The following is a 26,566-nucleotide window of genomic DNA, read 5'->3' as shown; positions in this document are numbered from 1 at the left end:
TGAGATGTTCCACGTTCATCTTAAACATTTCCTGTCCAGACCTTGAAGGAACTACTTCTCTAAAATAACTTTGGTTCCTTTCAATAAGAAGTCATATTTAGAGGCTACATTCCAAGTACTAGGATTGCTTATTGCTCAAATTGACTGTCATTTGTAGGCCTTTTTAGTGAACAAAGCTCAGAAATATGTGGGGGTTTTTCATCATGTCATTTAGATAATTCCCATGAAAATTCAGGATGCTAGAGATTTTACTTCACTTCATCTATCTTAGATTTGTGTTTTCTTTCTCTGATGTTGGAGTTCCAGTTTTCAATGACATCAATATAATTGTTTACAGTATTGTGCCACTTAATGACATTTTGGTCATTAGTGCATAATAATGGAGCTAAAAAATTCTTGTCACCTAGTATTTTTAATATCTTTTCTGTGTTTGATATGTTTAGATATATAAACATTTACAATGTTACAATTGTCTACAGTATTCAGTATAATAATATCTTATAGGTTTTTATCCTCAAAGCAATAATATACCATATATGAATACCTAAGTGTGGAAATGGCTATATTTTCTAGGTTTGTATAAGTATACTCAATGATGTTTGCACACTGAAATTGCCTACGATGTGTTTTTCAGAATTTATTCCCATCATTAAGCAACATACGACTATATTTATATTATTTAAAATACTTTCAGAAATGTATTCCTGAAATGAAATGAAATTCTCTTGTCTTTAAGCTATATCCCACTAAGGTGTGTTTGAAATAACTCATTTCTGTGGTTTGTCACCAAGTTGATATCACAGGTTGTTTCATTTTTGCTTTCAATATTTAGGTATTACTTTTTAAGATTTTTTAATTTATTTTACAATTATTTAAATATTTAGAAGAGCCAAAGTTAATTTGTAAAAATAAGTTGTTTCTGTTTTTTTGTACTGGTGATTGAACCCAGGGCTCCTATCCACTGAGCCACATACCTTGCCTTTTTATATTTATTTAGAGATAGTTCTCACTAAGTTGCATAGGGACTTGCTAAGTTGCTGAGGCTAGCTTTGAACTTGTGATTCTCCTGCCTGATTTTGAAAGAACTCTAGCTTTTGTCCCAGTTCTGTCTATCCTGATGTTACTCTCTTTTATAGTTAACTTTAAAAATTTATTTCATTATGTATTCTGCTATTAAAAAAATAAGCAAATGAGAAAAGGGATATGTAACTCAGTGGTAGAGCACTTGCCTACCATATAAGAGGCCATGTGTTCAATCCCCAGCACCATAAAAAGAAAAAGAAAAGCAAATGATTTTTACATCTAGCTATGATAGGTTTATATAGGTACTGGCTTCACCTTCCCAACTGAAACAACTAAAATAAATATGAAAAAACCCCACAAACATAAAATTTGAAGATCAAGCAACATTGAAGATCAAGCAACAAAGAATGGTTCTGGAAACATAAGGAACAAATGCTATGAGCTCTATAGTTGTCCCAGCTTTTACTATGTTAAGAGATTCCCAAGCCATGACAAAGAAGGGGAAGTCGGGCAGAACCAGAGGATACCATGAATTGAGAGATGGTGCTGAGATTCCAGGAAAACCAAAGTGACTAGAATTCACAGGGTGGAGTAACAAAAGAAGGTTTCTACATTGAGAGACAATTCTGGAAATTTGTGAAAGGCTCCCTGAGTGTTCAGCAGAGTATTGATCAGCACATAAGTGTGATGAAACTGCTTAGCAAGTCAGAGAAACAATCTTAAGTGATTAGAAGGAATAGGTCCTAACACAGGGACCAGAATAGCACCTGGAAAAAACTATCTAAGGAAGTTGGGTAGAATAATCAGAAGGGTGTTACCTCGGACTGACTATTACAATTTATGTCATACCTAACAAATATTCAGACCCAAGAGACTCAAATTGTTTCCAGTAATTTAACTGTATACAAAATATTAAGAACAGTAATTCGTAATGTATGGCATCGAATCAAAGCTTACCAGGCATGCAAAGAAGCAAGAAAAATACAATCCACAATGATGAGGAGAAGAATCATCCAATCAAAGCCAACTGAGAACTGGCGGAGATGTTAGAATGAGGTAATGGCATTTTTTTTAAAGTTATCACTATTATATTTCGTGTGTTAAAAAGGTAAAAAGAGATATAGAAGATATATTTTAAGAAAATCAGACTTCTAGAGTTGAAAATATATGATAAATACAGTGGATGGGATTAATGCCAGAATAAGCATTGCAATGAAATTGTTAGTGAACTTGAAGACATAGCAAGAGAAGTACCCCGAATGAAACACAGAATATAGTGGAGTGATACCTTTAATATATTTGAAGAGCAATAATGTTGGCCGATAATATCGTGCCCAGTGAAATATCTTTCTAAAATGAAGACTTGTACTTACATACAAGCTGAAAGAATTCACCCTACACTTGCACCAAGACAGCAGATGGAAATAATGGAATAAAGGAGTAAAGAAAATGGTTACTGTGTGCATAAATGTTTAAAATAATTTTTCTTATTTGAACATTTTAAAAAGTCATTGACTGTTTAAAGACAAATATCAGTGTAGTATGGGACTTAGAAAACATGTAAAGTAAAATACATGACAACAGTATAAATCTCAGAAGGGTAGTAACTATTGTAACGTTCTTATTGAATATGTGAAGTAATATAGTATCATCTGAAGGTAGATTGTGACAAATTAAAGATGTATATTCTAAACTCTGAAGCACTAAGATTAGAAAACAGAGTTATAGCCAATAGAGGAATAATAAGCCAATAGAGGAATCACTAAAAATACCGATAGTGGTATTTCTGCAAAAGAAGACAGAAAGAAAGAAAAGAAAAAGAACAAAGAACAGAAGGAACAAATAGAAGATTATATTAAGATTACACCTATGTACAGCAGTAATCCAGGGACAGGTAAGTGTCTTTCCTTCTGGAGTCCTTTCATTTGGACTCTTCCGCTTGGCTCTCCTTGAGCTGTCCCCCGCTGGGCTCTGCAGTTGGTTCTTTCCGCTCCCAGCCCCGCCCCTCGGCATCCTCCATCTGCTCACTGCAGTCCACCCAGTGGCTTTCTCTGATGACGCATTTTACGTGCTTTGGGCAAAAAGCGCCTGTGGAGGAAGGCAAAGTTCACTCCCAGTACCCGCCCCCTGCGCTGGGTCCTCCCAAAGTAGGAAACAGTGAAAGACAGGGTCCTGTGCTGTTCTGCAGGGAAGCATCACTTCTGCTCACCTGTCCCTACACCATGGACTCACAGTACCTGCCACTGTGCTTCCCCGGGGGACCCGGAGCTCCTGGGACCCCTGTCCATGCTCTACGCAGCCCTCATAGCCAAGCTACTGGAGGTGACGGTCCCATTCCCAGGGAGGGACCCCAGCTCTGGCAGGCGGGTGGCTGAGTTCTGGCAGAGTGGGTGCACTGACTGTCATGGCGACGGAGAAATGGAGTGTGTCAGGCCCAAGGCAGGCAGGATGTGACTGTATTGTTAAGCGAGGCCGGTGAGAGTGGACTTGAGCTTTCCCCACTTGCACTTTTTTTTTTTTTTTGACGGAATAGAGGTGACAACCTCATGGTATGTTCCGAAATGCAGCCAACAATCCAAACAGCTAATGTTATTACAGGTCTTTTCCCTACGGAGACTGCTGGGGAATTGGGCCCAGATGACAGTTATCTGGTATTACCTGTAGAGGGCGGTGAAAACAGGGAAGAGTAGGCAGGTGTTTACTACACTGCCTTTGAGCAACCATTTAAAATTAGGCTTTGAATTTTATAGAAGGATGTTAAATTCAGAGAAGTTTATCTAAGCCAGTTTTCAAGAGTTGTCTGAAATTACATGTCACTTATCTGTTTATATAAGAGTGGAATGGAAGTAAGATATAAAATCTTATACATACATCATCATTGTTTTTATTTGTTGCCATAAAATTAATTAGTTCTTTCATATATTTAAGTTTTTGTCTTAAATGAATTTTTTAAATTCTAAAAACCAGGTTATCAGAGAAAAGAATGATCCAGAGGGATTCTAGCCAGGTGTTAGACAATGTGATGATATAGGGCCTGTTACAAACTGGAAATGTATGCTCAATTTAAAGTATTTAGATTCGGGCTGGGGTTGTGGTTCAGTGGTAGAGCGCTTGCCTAGCATACATGAGGCACTGGGTTCAATCCTCAGCACCATATAAAAAACAAAACAATGTGTCCACCCTAAAACTAAAGATACATAAATATTTTTAAAAAAGTATTTAGATTCATTATACTTGAAAACACTGCAAGAGAACAAAAAATATGAGACTGCCAGTATCCTCTCTCTTGAAGACGCTATTGGAAAATATTGAGGAGGTGGATTTCTGATGAGGAGGTTGGTTTAGAATTGCCATGATTCTTTGTGACTGTTTTGTTATAAATTTAAGGTTTCCCATTTTTTCTAATTTGTCTGTTTCAGCTGTTTACTACATTGCCTGATGATACTCAACCTGGGCCTGATTTTTATGGACTACCATGGAAGCCTGTAGTTTTCACTGTTTTCTTTGGGATTGTATCCTTTCTCATTTTCTTTTGGAGAACTGTTGTTGTTGTGAGTAAATTGACTTACTTATACCTTAGCACATAAGCACAAGGATTATTTTATATAGTCACTGCCCCCCCTTTTTTTTTCTTTTTCAGTTGCTAAAACACAAATTAGTGGTTTAAGTCAAACTAACCTTATAAAATAATTTAGTGTGGGTGCAGTTGGTATAACTGGTAATTCTTACAGCCATCCTAACCAGTAGTTTCATATGTATCAGAAGTCTTAAAAGTGGGATAAAAGATGGGATAGGTTAGATAAATATCCTTTTATGTAGCATATATGTCTAGTAGTCTATCTTAAAGAAATAACTATGCTTTGAAGATTTTGGTAATGTTTTTCAATGGAACAGTGTATTAGATTGAAGACTTAGCACAACATTATTTAGGGGTTATTGTATGTTTGATTAATGGAATAGTAGGCAGATTTATTTATTTCAAAGCTTTGAGGTACAGAAAATGCTCACAATTAAATGTGAAGTGGGGAAAAAAGCAGAAACTAAGATTTAAATGTTGATGAACTGTATGTTAATATAAACACATATAAACAGGGGGAAATGCTGCAAAGAAATACAGTAAAATGAGAAAAAGGAGATGAGATAATTTTTCCAGTCTTTTATATAAATTTTCCCAGATTTTATGATTTGATCATATGTTCAGAAAATACCTTTTTATTTGGAAGTATAGATTATGTGTTGTCCAAAAATCCATTAAATGTTTTGTTCATTAAGTTTTTTTTTTTCCTGAGCAGAATTAGTCTATGTCTGTGTATGTGTGTACATATATGTATAAGTGTGTGTGTGTGTGTGTGTGTGTGTGTAGGCTTATACATACTTATGTTTGTACTGTAGGTTATTCTGTTTCATAGTTATTTAACATAATTGGAAGAAAATTATTTTAGGTAAATGGACTTTGCATATGAAAATCCTAACATTTAAAGAGGCCAAAAGCATTGGATACAAATCTTTTCAAATCTGAGTGTTCTTTTTCTGATTTCTTAATTATTTCAGACATATCATTGTTAAGATAAGTTTCCTCTCCTTGTACAATTGAGAGTAAAATCTCTTAAAAAGTATTCCCTTCTTAAATAGAAGAATCGTTTGCCTGGATTCCTGTGAGGAATTTTCTAATCTCATTGAACTTTGTCTCAGCTAAAAGGAAAAAGGAAATAGAAGGATAAAGAGAAGGGAAAAACATGAAACCATTTTATATTTCTCCCTCTTGTTTCTTTCATTTCAAGAACTGCGGTACCTGTTTCTCTTTTCACTAGGTTATGTGGGATCTGGTTCCTAACTTGTTGCTCCTCAGTTTCAGCATTTGACTTTGGAACTTTAGTCCCTACCTTAGATGACTGCTTTTATGCTACTTCCCATTTTCCTCTGTTGCCATTTTGAGTAAAAGGTTAGCAAGGCTATGACATTAAAGAAATGTTCATTTATTTCTGTGTTGGAGTTTTCTGAATGCAATTTCCTATTACGAAGATCCCATGGATGATCCATGGACACATCTGAGTATCCCATCACCATTAATAACATAAGTTTGAAAGGACAAGTAATATGCTAAGTTACAAAGAAATTTAGTGATGTTTTAAAAAAAATTCTGCTTAGGTTTTATTATCAGGCAGTTTATTGCTGTCTTTTGGAAATGATTGTTTTTGTCCTTTCCAGAATATGTTAATTGTCATTTCTCTTGTTGCTTGTGCATTTTCTTCTAGCAGTCTTCCCTTTCAGATTTCTTGCTATATATTTAGTGGTTTGCAGAAATAAGATGATGTAGCCTCTTAGTTTCTAAATTCAGCCAATAGCCAAATTTAAATTGGAGTTCTAAGATGTTTTCTGGTGAGTGAAAGTGGCATATCTTAGTACAAAGATTATGCCTTTAATATTGTTTCCTCAGATTCCTTTTGAATAGTCATTGTTTCTAGACTTTATCCTGGTTATTTAGAATTGTCAAGTAAATGATTTTGAAGACACACACACACACACACACACACACACACATATACACACACACACATCTTTACTGTGAAATAAGGTACATATCTTAGTGTTTTTATGTCAGAGGCTATTTATGAAATCTCACTACCAATTAAATTTAAAAGGCTTGTTAACCTTTACTTATTTTTAATCCTATAAATTATTATCCTGAACCAGAATGTTATTAAATTCTCACTTGGTTATGATTCTGACTGTTGTTTTACTGTTTCTATTGAGCATATGTTTGACATCAAATTTAATCTTTTTTCTCTCTCCTAGGTAAAAGATAGAGTATATCAAGGTAAATTTTTAGGTTTCTTAAACTTGTAATAACCCTTTGTATTGGTGTTTGATGTGTGTTTTATGTATGTTAGAAATAGATACAGTGACTTTTAATGTCTATTATCTTTTTTACCTCCTGAAAATTTTACTATTCCTAGGTTGCTAGCATGGATAATAGAGTAGATGATGATGGTTCCAACTCTGAGATAGGAGATAAAGAGGAGGAACAAATTGTGGATAGGGAGATGATGATAAGTTTTAATTTGGGGCAGATTAACTTTGAATATTGATGTAATGCAGATGTATTACATTTGAAGAGTATTTCTATGCTAATTATTTAATCATGCATTAAGTAATTGAGTAGATAATTTAAAGAATGGTAATGTGAATCAGTATGTTTTCATTTCTGTTTTTCTTTGCAAAGAATGAAATGATTCCATTTTCTGAAAAGAAAGTGTTTTGAGAAGGGAGGAATATCAAGCTACAACACTTTACTGTATTTCCCATCTGTGAAATAAGCTTAAATTGAAATATCATTTTGGATGGGAGGGGTACCTGTGATTGAACTCTGGGGCACTCTACTGAGCCACATCCCCAACCCCCTATATTTAGAGACCAAGTCTCACTTAGTTGCTTAGTGTCTCGCTCTTGCTGAGGCTGGCTTTGAACTTGGGATCCTTCTAGCTCAGCCTCCTGAGCCACTGGGATTACAGGTGTGCACCACTGCACCCAGCAAAATATCATTGTTCTTATATTTTTCTTAAATTTTAATAATTTTTATACTCTTATTGCTAATAAGCATAGATTGCTTTTTAAAAGCATAATAGTTATGCTAAGAAGTATTTCCTCATAGTACCATATAACATGTCTTTGCTTTTAGTAGATTGAGTAATTGAATTTCATTTAGTGATTGTAATAATCTTGTGTATTTCCCCCTTTTAGTCAATGAACAGCAAATTTCCAAAAAGGTGAACAATTTCATGAAAGAAAATGAGGAACTAATGCAGAAATTGTCAAATTATGAACAGAAGGTATAATTATTCTTTTTCTTTCTCCCTTGGTTCTAGCTTGAATCATTTCTACCTGTTTTAATTTAAAATCGTATTTTAAAATTTTTGTTTCATTATTTCCTACAAATCATCCAAATTCTAAGCAGTCATATGTATTAAGTACTGCTTTCTTCTGGAAAGGGTCACTTGTCTGGAAGTAACTTGTATAGTAGCACTATAATTTGTGTATCTTAATTCTGAATGCTTTATTTACATAGATGAAGGAATCAAAGAAACAGCAGGTCCAAGAGACCATGAAACAAAATATGATTCTTTCTGATGAAGTAACTAAATATAAGGTAAAAATCCCTTCTTTGGGGGGAATTACATTCTAAACTCAAAAGTAAATGTAATGAGTGAGTGATCTTGACACCTTTTTTTTCCAGGATGAAATGAAGCTTCTTGAAAAAGCTAATGAACTTCTGGATGAGAGAGCTAAAAGTCTTCTTGTTATGTTAGAATCTGAGAGAGAACAGAATGCTAAGAATCAGGACTTGGTATGAGTTTTGCTGCTAAGTGTTACTGCAATTTGGCTTTTGAAATATTTTGTAAAATTGGTTAAGTTGAACTTAGTCCAGCTGTTAACTAAAGTAAGATTAGGAGTCAAGGAAGTTGAACACACTTCTGCCCATTTTGTGGAACTTTTAAGTACTGATACAACAAATTATTTTTATGGGCCTAGGAAATATTTTTATTCTCAACCTTGGATAATTTTCATATTGCTTTGCTCTGCCCTTGGAAACATGCAGAACAACTAAAAAACTATTGTCCAGTTGAATAGTATTTGTTTACTTTTTACTTGAAAGTGTAATGAATTAATGAATTTTCTGCACTTAAAAAAATTTTACTTACATATTTCATTTTCAATTTCTATAAGTTTCTGTAATTACATAAAAGTTGCAAAAGATAGTAGAGTGTGTTCTGAAATATCCTACCCCCAAGTAAGCTTGATCACCTAGCTGAGGTAGTATTTATCAGATTTCTCCACTGTAAAAATTCTTTCCAATCCTTGTCATATTGCATTCTTTGGAAGTTACCATGCACAGCCCACAGTTAAAGTATGAAGAGTTACAAGCTCAGGATGCAGCTCATGGTAGAGCACTTGCCTAGCATGCATGAGGCCCAGGATTCAATCCCAGGCATTGCAAACAAAGATTGCAGAGTTATGTCCACTTCCTTAAGGAGCGAGTATCTTTATAATTTTTTTGGAATTCTTCTGTATGTGAGATTAGTCTATTCTTCCTTAAATTTTATCATTTTTTACTTCAGATAAGAAAATTTTAAAAATGATCTTGGGAAATTTTTTTCTCTATCACTCGAAAAAAATTACTAATTTGAACTGGTTTATTTGAAACAGTAATTAATTAGTTAATTTTCTATGCTTTAAAACATTTTATTTACTTATTGCATTATGGTTTTCTATACTTTGTCCTTTTTTTCTGGTTATCTCATAAACAGTAATGTTGTGGATGCCATGAAATATTTATGACTTCATTTTCCCTCATCTCTTTCATTTCTTGATTTTTTGCTTAGTCCAAGCTGGATCCCCTGCATTTACCTGAAATTTAATGGGATGGCTTGACAAATATTTTGTTGTGTTTATCTTTTTTAGTATATATATATATATATGTGTGTGTGTACACACACACACACACACACACACACACACACATATGTATCAGTATTTCTACTGAAATCCTAATGCATATTTTGTGTTCTGTTTTTACCTGGCAGATAATGGAAAATAAGAAATCTATAGAGAAGCTTAAAGATGTCATTTCAGTGAATACTTCTGAGCTTTCAGAGGTAAAGCTGCCAACTCTTGCTAACGGATATTAATACTACATCTTAGTTTTGTTGCGAACCAAAAATTTGAGGTGTGCTAAAATGTGCAAAAAATAAGAACTATATGATGTCTGGTTTGGGAAAGTATAACTTTGTTTTTTCTTTGGAACTAATTCACTAACTGTAGTGTTTTGCATTAGCTTCAAATTATCCTCAATGAAACTAAGCTTCGTGAAGAGAAGGTGAAGTTGGAATGCTGTCAGCTTCAGAAAGAAAATACCATGCTTAAGAAGGAGAAAGAGCAGGTAAAGAAAATTTGATGTCATACATAATGTAAACTAGAGAAGTGAATCTTTCTTGGATCTGTTTCTGAGGTAAGGAATATTCATGTAGGACCTTTTCTAGATATGCAAAGTTTAAACAATGCTCCCCAAATTGAGTGCATATATATGTTCTCCATCTGTTTTGGATTTTTGGATTATTGCTTTTCTTATCAAATATCAATCAGTTATTAACTTGCATAGCCTCAAAGAAACTTTTTAAAACAGAAAATTAAGTATTTTATGATCCTGTTTTGAGTAGTTACTGATTCACCGGCCAAGGGAAGATTACATGATAAGGAATCTAAATTTAGGAGACAGTCATATGTGCCCAGCCATTCCTGCTGGAGGTAAATTATTTGAATTGACAGCAATTTTCTGGGGAATGCAATAAAACAGGGTCAACTTCCTGATAGCTCTGATGTTCTTACTGCAGCTGTGAGAGTTGGGGCCACTCTGCCCTCTTCCTTAACCAAGGTCTCAACCCCCTCGTTTGAGGCAGGCCACCGAGGAGTATGGCTCTCTATTTCTTTGTCTAAGTCTTGTAGTCCTAATGTATCCAGTGCAGAAACCCCTACCTAACCCATAGGAATTCATGTGTTTTGACTTTTCAGTTGCAGCAGGAAGTCAAAGACTGGAGTACATCACATGCTGAGCTCAGTGAACAAATCAAATCATTTGAGAAGTCCCAGAAAGATTTACAAGTAGCTCTTAGTTACGAAGATAATACTAATAAAGTAAGTTTATACTCCAAATACATGTTTCATCTCATGAATTCTCCTGAAATCTTCTGAATTAAAATCGAAAGTCTTCCAACCTTTTGCTTCTTTTCTAGGCTTTGACTAATTATATCACACTGTTGAATCGGTTACAATGTGAATCTAAATCTGAGGATCAAAATAGAGAAGATGAGTCAGATGAATTAACCAATGGAGAGAGAGCAGGTAAGATCAGTCTCAGGGAGGTTGAATCCTTTTTTGCTTTCCTGTCTTTAAGTATACAGATGCCACTTTTCAGCTGGATGAATTTCTTCTTAAGCTTCAGGGTTGTAGACACATATCACTGGATCTATAGATATGTCTGTTGCATTGGCAGAGGTGGGTTGCTGCGGTATAATGTAGCAATAGGCATGTGAAGAACACTGACTTTTTCTATCCCATTGAAAACTAGTAAGTACACTGCAGCTACAATAGTCACATCCTATACCTCTAAGTATTGAACATTGTACAGTAAGAGAAATTTATTTCTTAACTTATGCAGATGATACTTGATTTTGATACTCATCATCTCTATGGCTCTGTGGTTTTAAGGTCCACAGTCAGTCTTAAGAGTCCAGAGGCAGTTGGAACCATAAACTAAGGCTGTGAGAACAGAGGCTAGAGACTATCAGAAAGCTAGAGAGGGAGTGTAACAGTGTTTACTGATGAGGAAAATATTTCCAGATGTTTTCTCCCAAGTTGGATATTGCTTACATAGCAAGTATTTCAAACCACACCTGGTAGTAGATTCAGGGAGAAAATATAGGATTGAATCTTTCTAAATAAGACACTTACTTGCCCAGGTGAAGATAGATCTGAGAGAGAAGAAAAGCTTTTATCTTACAAGAATAGCAGAGATAACATTTTAGTTGTGCAAACTAGAAATTCACCTTTTTTTGGTTTCTACTTCTATTTATTTTTATGCTGAAGATCAAACTCAGTGCCTCACACATGCTAGGTGAGCACTCTACCACTGAGCCACAACCCCAACCTGAAATTCACCTCTCTCTCTCTTTTTTTAAATCTAAGCTTGCAATTCTCTTAAAAGTCATTAGTCTAATCAGTTTAATTATTTAATTGATTTTTTTTTCTTCCGGTGTTTGAACACGATCATTCTTTAGTTTGGGGAAGTTAGGAGAATATAGAGTTAAAAGTAAGGAAAGAAAAAGCTAAAGTCTTTTGTTTTTTAGGTGATCGGAACGAGAAGATCAAAGATCAAATTAAGCAGATGATGGATGTCTCTCGGGTATAGTTCTTTGTAAGAGTCCCATAGTGCCTGTGAATTCTTCCTGTGCCTCACTTTTAAGAATACCTCTCTTTTCTGCAATTTTTAGACACAAACTACAATATCAGTAGTTGAAGAGGATCTAAAACTTTCACAACTTGAGCTAAGAGCCTCGAAGTCCACAAAATGTAATCTAGAAGGTGGGTTCTTCTTGAGAAGAAATTGCCATGTTGGAAAGACTTAAAATTTTATTGGAAAGATAAAGCTTCTTGCTTTCATGCTTCTTACTTTTCTTGGCACTACTCCCTCAAACAAGTTCTTAAGTCCTTGTACACATATAGAGATAAACTGTTTTATCCTTTACAGACCAAATAAAGAAATTAGAAAGTGACTGCAATTCACTACGGTCTTCTAAAGTTGGACTGGAAGAGGAATGCAAAACTCTTAGGCAGAAAGTGGAGATTTTAAATGAACTCTACCAGCAAAATGAGATGGCATTACAAAAGTAAGATTTTCATTGTTTGTTATTGTTATCACTGTGTGAACTAACAGATAATTTTATCTTTTCTTAAGATTATTTACAATTTCTTCTAGTTGTAATAAGTAGAGATTTGTCTTTTTTCCTTTGTGTTTTGTTTCCTATAAGTTGCATTTTTCTTTCCATCATCAGTCTTAAGAGTCCTGAGGTAGTTGGAACCATAAACTAAGGCTGTGAGGACATCGTAATCAATTGTCAAATTCATATGAAGGCAGGAAGTGGTAAACTGGTATTAACAGTCACTTATGTGGAAATACCTCTCAAAGATCTAGACCCTTTCTATGATCCCACTACTTATTTTAATTACCTTTCATTGTGATCAGTTATGTAATTCTAATGTTTTGAACTTGTATCTCTAACTCTGGACCTTTAAAAATACTGAGTGATTTGGAATGACATGTTTTAGTAGAATAAAAACTTCAAAAAGGAATAATATTTACTTATTGATGGTACAAGTTTTGGACTTGAATATCTCAGATGTTCACACTAAAAATTGAACTGTGGCAAGGACCTTAGGAGTTATGATTACAGAAGTACTTGTTTGTAGTATATATTTATATATTAATCTTCTCAGTGTGGAGCTAGTTATTTTTTGAAAGTTCATTTGAAGTTTTTAATCCACAAAAATACTTGAATTCTCTAAAAATAGTTTGTGTGTCAGATTTTATTTATTTGCACCTGATTTTACTCTTCAGCATTTATATATATATATTCTTTTATATAATATATATATAATTAATATATAATATATATAATATATATTACTTTATATAATATATAATATATATAATATATATTACTTTATATAATATATATATTCTTTTATATAATATATTCTTATTAATTTTCTCTATAGCCGCTTGAGTGGACTTTCTAAAATATAAGTCTGTCCATGTCAATATGTGCCTGTGGTTTATGAAGAATTTGCTTTCTATTTGATGACCTGTTCTTTTTTTTCTTCCTTGTATCTTTTTTTTTTTTTTTTAAAGAGAGAGTGAGAGAGGAGAGAGAGAGAGAGAATTTTTAATATTTATTTTTTAGTTCTCGGCGGACACAACATCTTTGTTGGTATGTGGTGCTGAGGATCGAACCCGGGCCGCACGCATGCCAGGCGAGCGCGCTACCGCTGAGCCACATCTCCAGCCCCCCTTGTATCTTTTTAATAGTTTAAATATTTTTAATTATTTTCCTCATCCCCTGTATAAGCTTGATGTAATCCTAAATTATAATGGAATTATAATTATATAATTATAATTATAATTTTATTCATCTTCTCATAATTTAAAGGCCATGGTATATATTCTGGATTTAATAACAACCTGACATAGATTAATAGGTTTATTATCTTTTTATGGGCTTTAAGTAGCTCCTGAATCAGATAACTGTTGTGGCATTGTATGTTAGTACTTCATATACTGTGAACTCCACAAAACATTCATTCAATTTATACACATATTTAAAGTTTCTGTAGTTCTGCATTCTACACTGTTGGTTTCTTATTTGAAATTATTTTCATTCTATTTGAACATTGTCCTTTAATGATAGATTTGATTAGTGTATCAAAGTAGTACAAGGATAAATAGAGAATAGTATTTTATCCACTAAATATTGCTACCTTTATAATCTGTGTTAGGTTGACATGAACTTCATGATTAGAGTTAAAACCAGTTTCCATTTTTTAAAGGTTCTTTCTTTTGGCTACTGAATTTTGACTGTTACTTAGTTTTAGCAATTTAAAAATATCCAATTAATTACCATCTGTTTTAAATTTTTTCATTAAGGAATCCATTATCATTGTTGTTTGGTCTTATCCCTCCCCTAGTTCCTGTAGTCATTTCTCTGTTTTTTTAACAGTTGTATTGGGAAGTGCCTAGGTGTAGTTTTCCCCACCCCACCCACTTTTTCTCTTGCAGTTATGTTGCTTGGGACCATTAAACATTTCTTGAATTTTCGAGTCTTTTTCTAAATGTTGATTTTACCTCATTCTCTCTTCTGATTATAATAATGCATATTAGAATTTGATTTCCCATGCCTCCTACATTCTGGATTTACTTCTTCTGGATATTTTCTTCTGACCTATCTTAAAAGTGCTAGGATTTATTTTACTTCCCAAATCTGCTGCTAAAATCATTCATTGAGTTTAGGATTTTAAAAAGTTCAGGGTTTAAAATATTATTTTAGTTGTAGAGGGACATAATATTTTATTTTATTTTTTATAGGATTTTTTAAGAGAGAAAGAGAGAATTTTAATATTTATTTTTTAGTTTTTGGTGGACACAACATCTTTGTTTGTATGTGGTACTGAGGATTGAACCCGGGCTGCACGCATGCCAGGCGAGCGCACTACCGCTTGAGCCACATCCCCAGCCCAACACAATATTTTATTTATTTTATGTGGTGTTGAGGACTGATCCCAATGCCCCACACATGTGGGGCACGTGCTTCACCACTGAGCCACAACCCCAGTCCTATTTCAGTACTACAGCTCAAACCCAGGACATTGAGCCATGTGCTCTACTATTGAGCTACCTCCCCAGACTCCTTGCTCTTTCTCATAAGGGACTAGTGTCTTACTGCTTTCCAAGCTATCTTTAATCTCATCATTCTGCCTCTGCCTCTTGAGTATCTTCTACTGTAGGTAGGTCACCACACCCAACCTTTTCTTGGTTTTATAGTTTCTAATCCTTTGACAAAATTCATAATCTTTTTTTTTCCTCTTTTGTGGTGGTGGGTTTGAACTCAGAGTCTTGTGCATGCAAGGCAGCATTCTACCAACTAAGCTATATTCCCAGCCCTGAAATTCATAATCTTGACTTTACTTTTTTGACTGTATAAAGCACAGTGATTTTAAAACATGTGCAGATAACCCCATTAGGTGGTTTTCTTTTCTGTGGGATTTTTTCTCACAGAATTTTGTCTTATGGAGTGCCTGGTCAGTTTTGATTGGCTAACATTGTTGTGATAATTATAGATGAAATTTGAGGACTAAGATGAAGTTATCTTCTTATAGAAAAGTGTTGAGGTTACTTGAGTAAGATTGTCACTTTAAACTTAGTCAGCAATTAAGATAATTCAAAAATGACTTGTCTTTTCAATGTTTCAGTATTATTCCTTTTGGATTTTTTGCCTGTTCATCACTTAAGTGTGCAGTATTTTCTAATCTAAACTCAAAGGCTAGGGCTTTTATTAAGGGTCCCTTTATTTGTAGCCCCAAACACTTCTTTTTTTCTTCTAAGCCCAAGAATTGGATGAAGGCTTAGTTCAGACTCATTATATCTTTGTGTTATGTTCAATATGTGGGTAAACCTAGGAGAAAAGTACCTTAAAGTGCCAACCTTACTTGTAATTCTGAGATTCCTTTTTCTAATGGATCTTGGCCACATCCATATATCTCCACTGCCTTTTTAGCTTGGATCCCTTCAAACACAATTTTATATTCTTATAAAGATATTTTGATTTTTCTTAGTGCTCCTCAGACTAACTCTTTGATAATTGGAAACAAAATTCTCTCTGTCCTTCAAGATTTAGTTTTCTCCATATTCCTTCTTAAGCCAGTGGGGAAAATTATTATATTCCTTTAGGCATCATTTATACCTGAAACAGTGAACTCTTTTATTCTTTAGCATCTTACAAGGTAACTAGTATATTATAGCCACTCATAAAATACTTGCTGAAGAATTAAATGAGAAGCTATATAAGAATATATAATCCCCTTTTTCTATTTGGTATCAATAATCCTTTTTTACTATAGTTCTTCTGATTTATGGAAAATTAAGTTTCAAGTTAATTATCTTTTGAATTGGAACTATGGCTAAAGAGGGTAGTACAAGGATAGCAGAAAATAGTATTTTTTAAATCATTAAATGTGTCTACCTTTGTCTCAGTAGATGAACATCTTGAGTTTCATGATCAGAGTTAAAACTTGTCAGTAGATAATACTCTGATTGTAGGTCAGTTTGGCTTCTTTTTCTGGTTGACAGGCATTATCAAAACTCAGATTGGTCTTTTTGCTTAATTACAATTCTTTTGAAATAGATATCTAAAGTGTGAAAAATGTTCTGTGGTAAATTGCATAGCTAAAAGACATATTCTAGAAGATTTTTTCTTTGACTGACTATATCTTTATTATGGTACCAGTCTTGGATTGAGAAGAGTTCCCCCATGACAAAGATATACTTAATGTCCTACCCATGGCAGAAACGAGAAAAGAATTATCCCCTGCTTTATCCTAATATGTTTAATTATGTTAGGTTGATCAGTCCTGATCTTCCACATTGAAGTAACGTGAGTTTTTATTATCTTACACACAGGAGACTTGCCCTTGGGGCACATGTTGTTTTCACATTTATTTTATTTACTGGTAAGTAGAGAATTAAGAGGAGAAGTTAGAAAATGTAAGTGATTTGCCAGAGTTTGATTTACGAAATTGCAGGTTTGAATTTCTATTTTATGTGCCTAAGCATTTTATAGAATTGTGGGAAGTGATATTCACAAAGAAAAACTTTTGATTTGATAACTGGCTTTATTTTAGGAAACTGAGCCAAGAAGAATACGAGAGACTAGAAAAAGAGCAGCAGCTGTCAGCTGCAGATGAAAAGGTGGTTTCCGCTGTACAGGAAGTTAAAAATTACAAGTGAGTTCAGTTTCTAAAGGAGGGTGTCAGTGTCTAATGAACTAGTGTTAGCTTTCTTTTTAATCTTTTTTTACATTGTGTAGATAGAAGAAAATAGCTTGGAAGTATAAATAACGAGAGGATATGAATACATTCAATTCACACAGGAGAAAAAATAAATTTCAACTTAACAAATGAAAAATGTTAACAAAGATTTACTTATACCTAATGGGCAAGACCGTAGGGAACTTGGTCAATGCAAACAGTTCTGGGGGTTTTGTATGTTGTAGTAATTCTTTAAGAAATCAGTTTGCTGTGTGATGTATCAAGACCCACAAAAGTGTGGCATTTGATAGACCTTGGAAATCTTCTATGGATATAATTTGAAAAAAACAAAAAAAGTTTTAAGGAGGAAGATATTTCTAGCAGAATTACTTGAGAACACACTCATGAACAGTTAAGGAAACTATAATTTATCATTCAGAATCTCTAGCAATTAAATGATAAAGAAGTTATTAGTATTAGGTTTTTATTTAATTAATTTATTTATTTATTTATTTATTTATTTATTTATTTTTGGTGCTTTACTACTAAGCTACATCCTTAGACCTTTTTTTTACTTTGAGCCAGGGTCTCAGTTGCATAGGTTCCCACGTAATTGCTGAGACTGACCTCGAACTTGTGATCCTCCTGCCTCAGCTTCCCAATCATTGGGATTACTGGCATGTGGCATTGCACCTGGCCTGTAGTATTAGTTTTGATCACACTGGATTCATATAACCATAGAAATGTTTTTCTTATGTATGATAACGTCTTTAAAAGTATAGCTGATGGAATAAAGGGAAAATGGTCAGAATGTTTCAAATGTTATTCAATTGTTGTAATTCTTAGGCGGAGAATTGAAGAGATGGAAAAAGAACTACAGAAAACTGAGCGCTCATTTAAAAACCAGGTAGTAATTAATACTGTCCTGTAGTTGCAGAATTCTTTGATATCTAATACAGACAATTATAGGCTATTATAATGAGTCCCTAAAAACATATTTTTTTAATGTGTTGTCTTTTTCAGATTGCTATGCATGAGAAGAAAGCTCATGATAATTGGGTAAGATTTTTTCCCCCTTTTCTTTATTTTGTGCATAGCCTACCGCAACTGAATTTGAATATTTTCTCTTTAATAGCTCAAAGCTCGTTCTGCAGAAAGAGCTATAGCTGAAGAGAAAAGGGAAGCTGCTGATTTGAGACAGAAGTATGTGATTTTGGTATCTTACTATATGTTTTATAGTGTTTTAAGGTTATCCTAGATATTATCTATGAAGGAATAGATTGCTGTTTCATAATTCAGCCCATTCTTTCTCAATATTCAAGACTATTGGAAATGACCCAAAAGATGGCAGTGCGGCAAGATGAACCCGTGATTGTAAAACCTATGCCGGGAAGACCAAATTTACAAAATCCTCCTCGGAGAGGTAGGGGGCACTTTGTAAAAGGAGCTATTTTATTTCTTGGTGCATAATGTATGTAAATTACTTTTTATTTCTGTGTGTAATGGTTATGAAATAATCTGAATGATTTGCTAAAGCGGGAGGTGAGGGTTGGTGTCAGGGAGAAGGCTGCCTTAAAGTAGTAGCACGGCATTGTTGTCTTTAGGTCCACTGAGCCATAATGGCTCTTTTGGTCCATCCCCCTTGAGTGGTGGTGAATGTTCCCCTCCACTGACAGCAGAGCCAGCTGGGAGACCTCCTTCTGCTACTCTTAATCGAAAAGATATGCCTAGAAACGGATTTGGTTAGCATTCACATGTTGCTTCAAGGTTTTGGTTTTTTTTTTCCCTTTTGAATATTTTAATGAAAACATATAATTTGGGCCTGTACAATATATAGAAGATAATTTCTTACTTTATCTTAGTGAATGTTTTCTGTAAAATCTGTTCTAGAATAGAAAACATTTTTTTTTTTTCCTGGAGGTCTCTGTATTGTTTTTTTCTTTTAAATTTTACTCTGTGAAGTGTAAACCTTTATCTTTAAATTAAATCTCTATGGTGTTCCTTTCCCAAATATTATAAAAGTAGCCTTAAACTTTATGTAGCATACTTTATTTCCTACATGAAAATACTGAGTCTTATTTCCAATTCTAAATAGGACTGTAGTCTTGGTAAGATTGGAAGTCAGGTTATACAGACTAAAGAAAAGCCAGCCTACACATACTTCAAGTCTATAGCTTAAAGTTTAGGACCAATACTTATTAATCTGCTGTTCTATCAACCCAAGGCAGTTCTTTATTTTACTTAAGTCTCTTCATAAATTGTGATTTACGTATTGGGCAGCCCATTTTTTTTAAAAAAATATTTTTAATTGTAGATGGACATGATATCTTTATTTATTTTTTAAATGTGTGCTGAGAATCAAACCCAGTGCCTCACACATGCTAGGCAAACACTCTACAACTGAGGTATGACCCCAACCTCTGGGCAACCCATTTTTCATTTTGCTTTCTAGGTATTGTTGAATCCTGACCTGTCCACCAGTGGTTTATTTCTTCTGAAAAATACATACAAGGGCTCTGATCTTTCTTTCCCAAGGGTCAATGGATGGACCTTTACCTCGTACTGGTCTTCTGAGGCATCTGGGAAACCTGTTGCCTCTGGTAAAGGGACCAAGTAATTTCAAAGAATCTGTAATTGTGGATGGATGATTTTTATTCTTTTCATGTTAGAATAAGTCTGAATCCATTCTTTGATCTCTAACAGACCCAGGATGTGTTCCACCTCACATGAACAGCAGCTCCAGAAGTTCTTCTCCAGCTAAGGTTACGAATGAGGGCAAGGTAAGTTCTGTAGTTACTGTGAATCATGTGGTCATGCAGGAACATGTAGCTTTCCTACAGTACTTGCTCTTTGCTTTATCCTTCTTTGTGTTCTATTTGTACAATCCCATTTGTTTTTTAAAAAGCAAACTGTTCCCCAAGAACCTGAGACCCCCTCAGTCTCCACCATTACTTCTTTGACTGAGCATCCAGTTGGATGCTTAGAGGTTGAGAACTGAATTGGGTTTTATTCTGTGCATTTCTGGGAAGGATATTCAGAGCATGACACTGATCTTGTTTGCTGTAAACTGCATGCAATATTGAGCTTACTTTTCTCCTTAACTTGGGAATGTTGCTTAAGTGTGTACAACTGTAATGAACTACAGAATGTGAAAAGTTATCACTCTAACTTTATATGGTGTTTTGTGTTGAATGTTCTAAGGCAAAGTAAATTCATTATAAATTATATAATTCATATATTTTTTTTATTTTTTTGGAAGAATGTTATTTAAGAATTCCTCCATTTGTGCAAACCCTATTTTGAGTGATTTGAATTAGATTGGTATCAGATTTTCTGAAATTGAAATACTGTTTCAATGAAACAATGATCATCTAAAATGACCTCTTGAGCCAGTCCCAAGAAATGGTCTCATTTGTTCACATAAGTGTATTCTCTTGTAACTGTGTTGCTATTATATCTGGTAGGTCTTCTGCAGCTCTATAACAAAATAAATTTTAATTGTTTAGTTTCAAACCCACTACTCATAGGAAATGATAAATCAATATCTCAAATGGTGTACAGTAAATGAATGTAAATATTAAAGCTTTGTCTTCCTAATTTGTGTATATAGCACTGTGATGGAAAATACTTCTCAAGTTCCAGTGTATATATATTCCAGGAATATACATCTCTAGAGAAATCTAAGGGCACCTTAGATAAGACCCCAAATCCCTTTGTAGTAGAAGATTTAAAAGAGAGAAAAGACCCATTGTTAGAGAGGAGTAGAGGTGGGAAAAGCATGGCTTGGAGGCAAACCTGGGATTGAGTTCCTTTAATATGCAGTGTGGCCTTCAACAAATTATGATATTCCATTTGCTTTTGTTCCCTCTTATTTAAAATAAGACAGTCTACTTAAAGATCTCAGAGGTTGAATAATATATGAAAGACTTACTGAAGATACTCTGAATAGTAGCTATTATTACATGGGTAGAGAATGGATTTTTCATTTTATTCTGTTCATTCTTAATATGGAAGTAATGAGCTATTGTGATGAAAGGGAAGTGATGGGGAGGGGGGGGACTCCCTTTGAAATAGATTGTAGTGAATACAGCATGACATACTGGTCAGAAATCACCTCTGTTAATAACCTCTGCCAGTCCTCTTGCCTTTCCCTTTCCTGTGCAGATATAATCAGTAACAAACTGCTCCCTCTTGTGGCATCCTTCCAACTTCTGTAAGCTGTCGGTGGGAATACACAGGAGGGGTGGGTAGTTTTGTTGCACTGATGGTGTTCTCTGGACAGGTGCCTGTTTTGGGTTTTAGCTTTTATCGGTGTTGGTACTTTGTCTTAATACATAGGAATTTTAAAACTTTTAACTGCTTTCAAATCTTAAATTGCAGGTTCATATGGCTATGAAAGGGCCCCCTCCTTTCTCAGGGGTAGCCTTCATGGGACCCCCGATGGGACGGCCTCCACCACCTCCCATTTGGTATGGACCGCCACGTCAGCTTGGTGGGCCTTTTGGGCCTCGGCCAATTCCTCCACCGTTTGGTATGATGATCTGAACAGTAGTGATTGACTTATAAATCACATTCATCTTTCATTTCTATTGCTTGCTAAAACAGTTGGTTGCTATCTCAGGTCTTAACAATGGAAGGATAAAGCTGAGTACATTTTAACTTTTCCTCCAGTTTTCTGGGACATATGGGACACTACATAATCTTATACTGAGATAGGCAATAGCTATCTCTCATAGACAAGGATAAGGGGCTATATACAGAAAAGCCAGAAATATTACTTCTGCAGATGTTTGTTGAAAATCTGTTGATATGCACTGCAATAGATGGAAAGGTGGATGAGACACATGCCATAACTTAAAATTTTGTCACAGATATGAAAATCCTATAACATAAAGTTTGTAATCACCCATAATGGAAGCATAAGCAGTAGGTTATAGAATATAGAAAAGTCAAACCCTCCTTACCTTGAGAAAAGTCAGAGGGAAGTGTTAAAGAGGAGGATTTAACAGTGACCTAATAAATATTGCTGATTTAATTAGGTGGCTTTGGAAGGCCTTTTTCAGGAGGGCATGCACCTTGATTCTGATGGCATGTGTAAAGTCCATGCTGAAATACTTCATGAATTTTTAATGGATACAGTAATTATAGTGGAATTTCCTTTTATCAATATTTCTTTGATGTAGTGAAGTTCTTATTTCATGATCTATCATCTTGTCATGGTAATATAGTACTTCCAAATATAAATGGAGCTCTTGTGAGATAGAAATAATTCTGCAATTATATAGTAGGGAAAGAAAAAAGACAAGCCTGGAGCTAGGTAGAGCCATGTTTAAATCCTTAATATGTTGCTTCATGGCTGGTTGGTCAAAGGCTATAACTAAACTTGTTCCATCTCAGTTTGCCTCATCTGGCAAGTCAGGATGTTCACCAGTTGATGTTCTAGGCTTGGGAGAAATTAAAGACTATATTAACATACTTGAAATCACCCTAGTTCAGAAATTTCTGGGTATTTACATAACTTCCTTTTTATTTTCCAGGTCCTGGTATGTGTCCACCAATAGGCTTCAGAGAATATGCACCAGGTGTTCCACCTGGAAAATGGGATTTGCCTTTTGACCCTCGTGATTTTTTTCCAGGACCCGCACCAGCACCATTTAGACCTTTAGGCTCATTTGGCCCAAGAGAGTACTTCATTCCTGGTGCCCCATTACCACCTCCAACTCATGGTCCCCAAGACTATGGGCCACCACCTGCTGCAAAAGACTTAATGCCTTCAGGCTTTAAAGATGAACCTCCACCTACACCTAATTCTCAGATTAGTGAGGGCTGTTCACAGGCCTTAAAACAGGGCCCATAAAATTAACCTTTGACACTTAGTCAGAAAATGGACTATAAACTATTCATCAAGTTAAAGGATTATTGGCTTCAAAATATAAAAGTTTATTTTAAATGGTTTATGTTTTTAGAATGAAGCTGCCTTGGTGCAGTATACATTTTGAGCCAAAATATTTTCCCCCTAAATATCCCCCACTTAAGCTAGAGTATCCTTCCAATTTTAAAATGTGCAATAAGGAATACATTTGTTTTAGTTAATGTAGCATATACAATTGCTAAATGATTTAGAGTGTCATAATTATGGACATTTCCTGTGGAAATGCTTTAAGAACATGTATTTCCATTATCCTATTTTTAGTGTATTCCAGTTGATAACAGAGAAATGGTGTTTTATAAGCTTGATTTTTTTTTCTCTTTCAATATCTGGTCGCAGAGACTGCTACACTAAAAATTTTTACTCAAAGATCATAAACTTCATTTTCCTTCTTGCTGAAGTTCTTTGTTGTAATAGTTCATAAAAAATGTTTATTAATATTTCCCAAGTGTCTGTTGATTCATTGGATCGTCATGAGACTTTGTGCCATTGGGGAAGCATGTCAACTCACTCTCAGAACTGAAGATGGTGACTTGTCAGCATATTCCCTGTTGCTCACTGTTAAGGAGGCTGGACCTTGGTCAACTGTGGACTTCTACAAAGGATTTCTTTTACTTGTGAGAAGTCTTGTGGCTCTATTTTTGTAGCACATTCATGTACTTTTTTCTAACCACTGTCCATGTGAGAATGGTTTTCTGAGAATGAGTTTACATTGGTAGCAAGAGTTGTTTGACCTGAAGTTCTACTGCTTTTGCCATTATTGCATTATAACAGTAAAATATAAGGTGGTATGTTGTGTCTATAAAAAATTAGGAAATTTCTTTTTAAAAATGTACACAACACACTCTTCTCTTTCCCATACCTTGCCACTGATTTTCAAGGAATATGATAAAAAAAATTAGAAAAGTATAATCCTCTAAGAATGAATGAAACTCTAAGGCTTATAATGTCTTTAATCAGCAACTATGGGCTGAATTAAATTCTTTTTTTTGATAGATACTCAAATATATTTTATTTAAAAATCAATTAAAGCAAGTCCTGAATCTGTAACTACTGTCTTTAAAACAATGTTTCTAAGAACTAGCTCTCCAGAACTGTAATTTTAATTACGGCAATTTTAACAGTACATTTTAAAGAGGTTTAAGATTTAAATAAAATTATAAAAGCCTGGTACTTTTGCTTACTGCTAGACCAGATTCTTCCATTCTTTTAAATTCTAGAAAGTAATAGGATTGTTGAAACCTAGAACATAACATATCATTGTTCTTTTTATGTCCCCTAAGTATTCTCAAAATAGGGGCAAAAGCTTCAGTGTGAAACAAAATCTCTGTGAAACAAAATCTCTAAACTACTGAAGATAACTCAGAATCAAAAAGAATTTGAGTCCTTTAGGAAGAATTCAATCTACATAACCTCCATTTAATAGTAGAAGCAGCAGCTGTGTGTAAGAGGAAAACCATATAATAGCTTATGCCATTTTTAACCATGTAAAATAAAATTTAAGTCACAAACACATTTTGAATGTATCTTTCAACCTCTACAGGACACAAGGCAATGCTGAAGTTACTATAACTCCTAATTTTAAAATAGCATTTAAATAAAGGTGATGTCAGCTAGGAAGATAGATTTTCAAGGAAAGGCAGATTTATTATTTTATTCAAAGCAACAGTAGTTTTCCCTCTAAAGCCTTTTTTGTATTTATTCTATTAGTAAGTTATAATGTGTTCTATGTAGTTTATCTGAGCAGTTCTGAACCCACCCATAGTTGCCTCTCCTTACATCCATCTGATTGTACCACTTCTGTAGCAAAGCCCAAGGTAGCTGCCCACGTACAGGTTGTGTAGAGAATACTGTCCCTTGATTCAATTATACTTTTGTATCAAAAGTTTTAGAAGTCCTCTCCAGCAAATTGTGTTTGAATTTAGTTACTAAAATCATTTCATTTGTGAAGCAGTAGTGTTTCAACCTGAAAGTATTACTGCTATAGTTGTAATTATTGTCCAGTGACTCATCCCCTCCCACACTAGAAAGTAAATTTAAACAACTAATTTGTGAGATACAGATTGCTTTGTGTTAATTGCTTCAAGATAAAATCACCTTTTTTGGGGGGGGAGGTTTGGTCATTCATATCTTAATTAAAGCTAAGCTGATGACAATGTTCAATTTAAGTTTGTTTAATGCTGATGAAACAGACATTCATACAAAGCATCCTTTTTTTCCATATAATCCCATTCTTTGGTGGCAGCTGGGGTTGTGGCTCAGTGGTAGAGTACTTGCCTAGCACAGGCAAGGCCCTGGGTTTAATCCTCAGCGCCACATAAATAAATAGAGGTTAAAAAAGCATTCTTATGTGAAGGATGCTAAATGTTTCTTCATATAAATTATCACTTTGAGGGGCTGGGGTTGCATGTGAGGCACTGGGTTTGATCCTCAGCACCACATATAAATATAAAGGTACTGTGTCCATTTACAACCAAAAAAAAAGGTTTTTTTTAAATTATCACTTTGATATACATGTTTTATAGTATGAGAAAACAGAAAGAACAATGTATCAGTTTTGCTACATTTTAATAGTAGATTGTAAGGGAGCAACATCAAACATCAGTAACATCAAACAAAAAGGTACTGAGTATTCCACAGGGTACAGAGTGCTGCCAAGCACCTTGGAAAGTTTACATGACATGGAGAACATGAGGCCCTTCTCTTGAGAAGTTTAGAGTCTGGAAATTTTGACTACTCAGAGTTTCAGTTGAGTGAACATTTTATTAAGGCAAATTCTTCATTTCCTAGAACTACTGTAGACTGAACTACTTTTGTACTTGTGAAATTAACCCAATCCAGATGAAAGAAAAGACTAAATTTGGTTGATAATTCTTTCAGGCTCATATAGTTTTGTTAACATTCATCTAGTAAACAAAACTGACCTAACAGACAACTGAAAAATTAAAGACTAGATCTCTTGAAGTGCAAGGGCTAAAATAACTGTTATTCGTTTTAAAAAGCAAACGGATGGTATCATTAGGTTTTACACTAGTTTAAAAATAGGCCAAGTATTGCATTCCCTTCATGCATTGTTCATTTAAAATAGTGAATATTAAAATACGTGGGTTCTACATGTAACCCACAAAAAAGCTCCTCACAAATCTTTATGTTCTGTGTATCAAATATCCACCTTGTGTACTATGAAAGTTTTATTTATGTCTCATCAAGTTAAAAGTAATGTAAATAGTGAAATTATAATAGGCTAATGACCTGCATATTTTCATATGAATGTCAATATATCTAAATAGGAAATAAATGGCAGTCATATCTACCTATATTTAAAAAATAGAATATCTTTCCAGATTTTGCATACTCATCACTTTATAAAGACAAGGTATGCAGGTTTTAAGGTTTCACAATCAGTTGTCAGAAAAACAGCAGTTGTTCCTGCAGTATCTCATTAGCATCTCACTCAATTATTTTTAGATGACATGATTTAGA

General features: G+C 34.4%; 1 pseudogene; it reads left to right on the top strand.

The window, feature by feature from the left end:
* The window catches only part of LOC144253036 (transport and Golgi organization protein 1 homolog), a 57,552-nt pseudogene extending 32,331 nt beyond the window's left edge, over window positions 1-25,221 (top strand).
* The last annotated feature ends 1,345 nt before the right edge of the window (window positions 25,222-26,566 follow it).

This window comes from Urocitellus parryii, unplaced genomic scaffold, assembly GCF_045843805.1.
Source record: "Urocitellus parryii isolate mUroPar1 unplaced genomic scaffold, mUroPar1.hap1 Scaffold_87, whole genome shotgun sequence".
Taxonomy (NCBI): Eukaryota; Metazoa; Chordata; class Mammalia; order Rodentia; family Sciuridae; genus Urocitellus; species Urocitellus parryii.
This window is presented reverse-complemented; position numbering and strand designations above follow the sequence as displayed.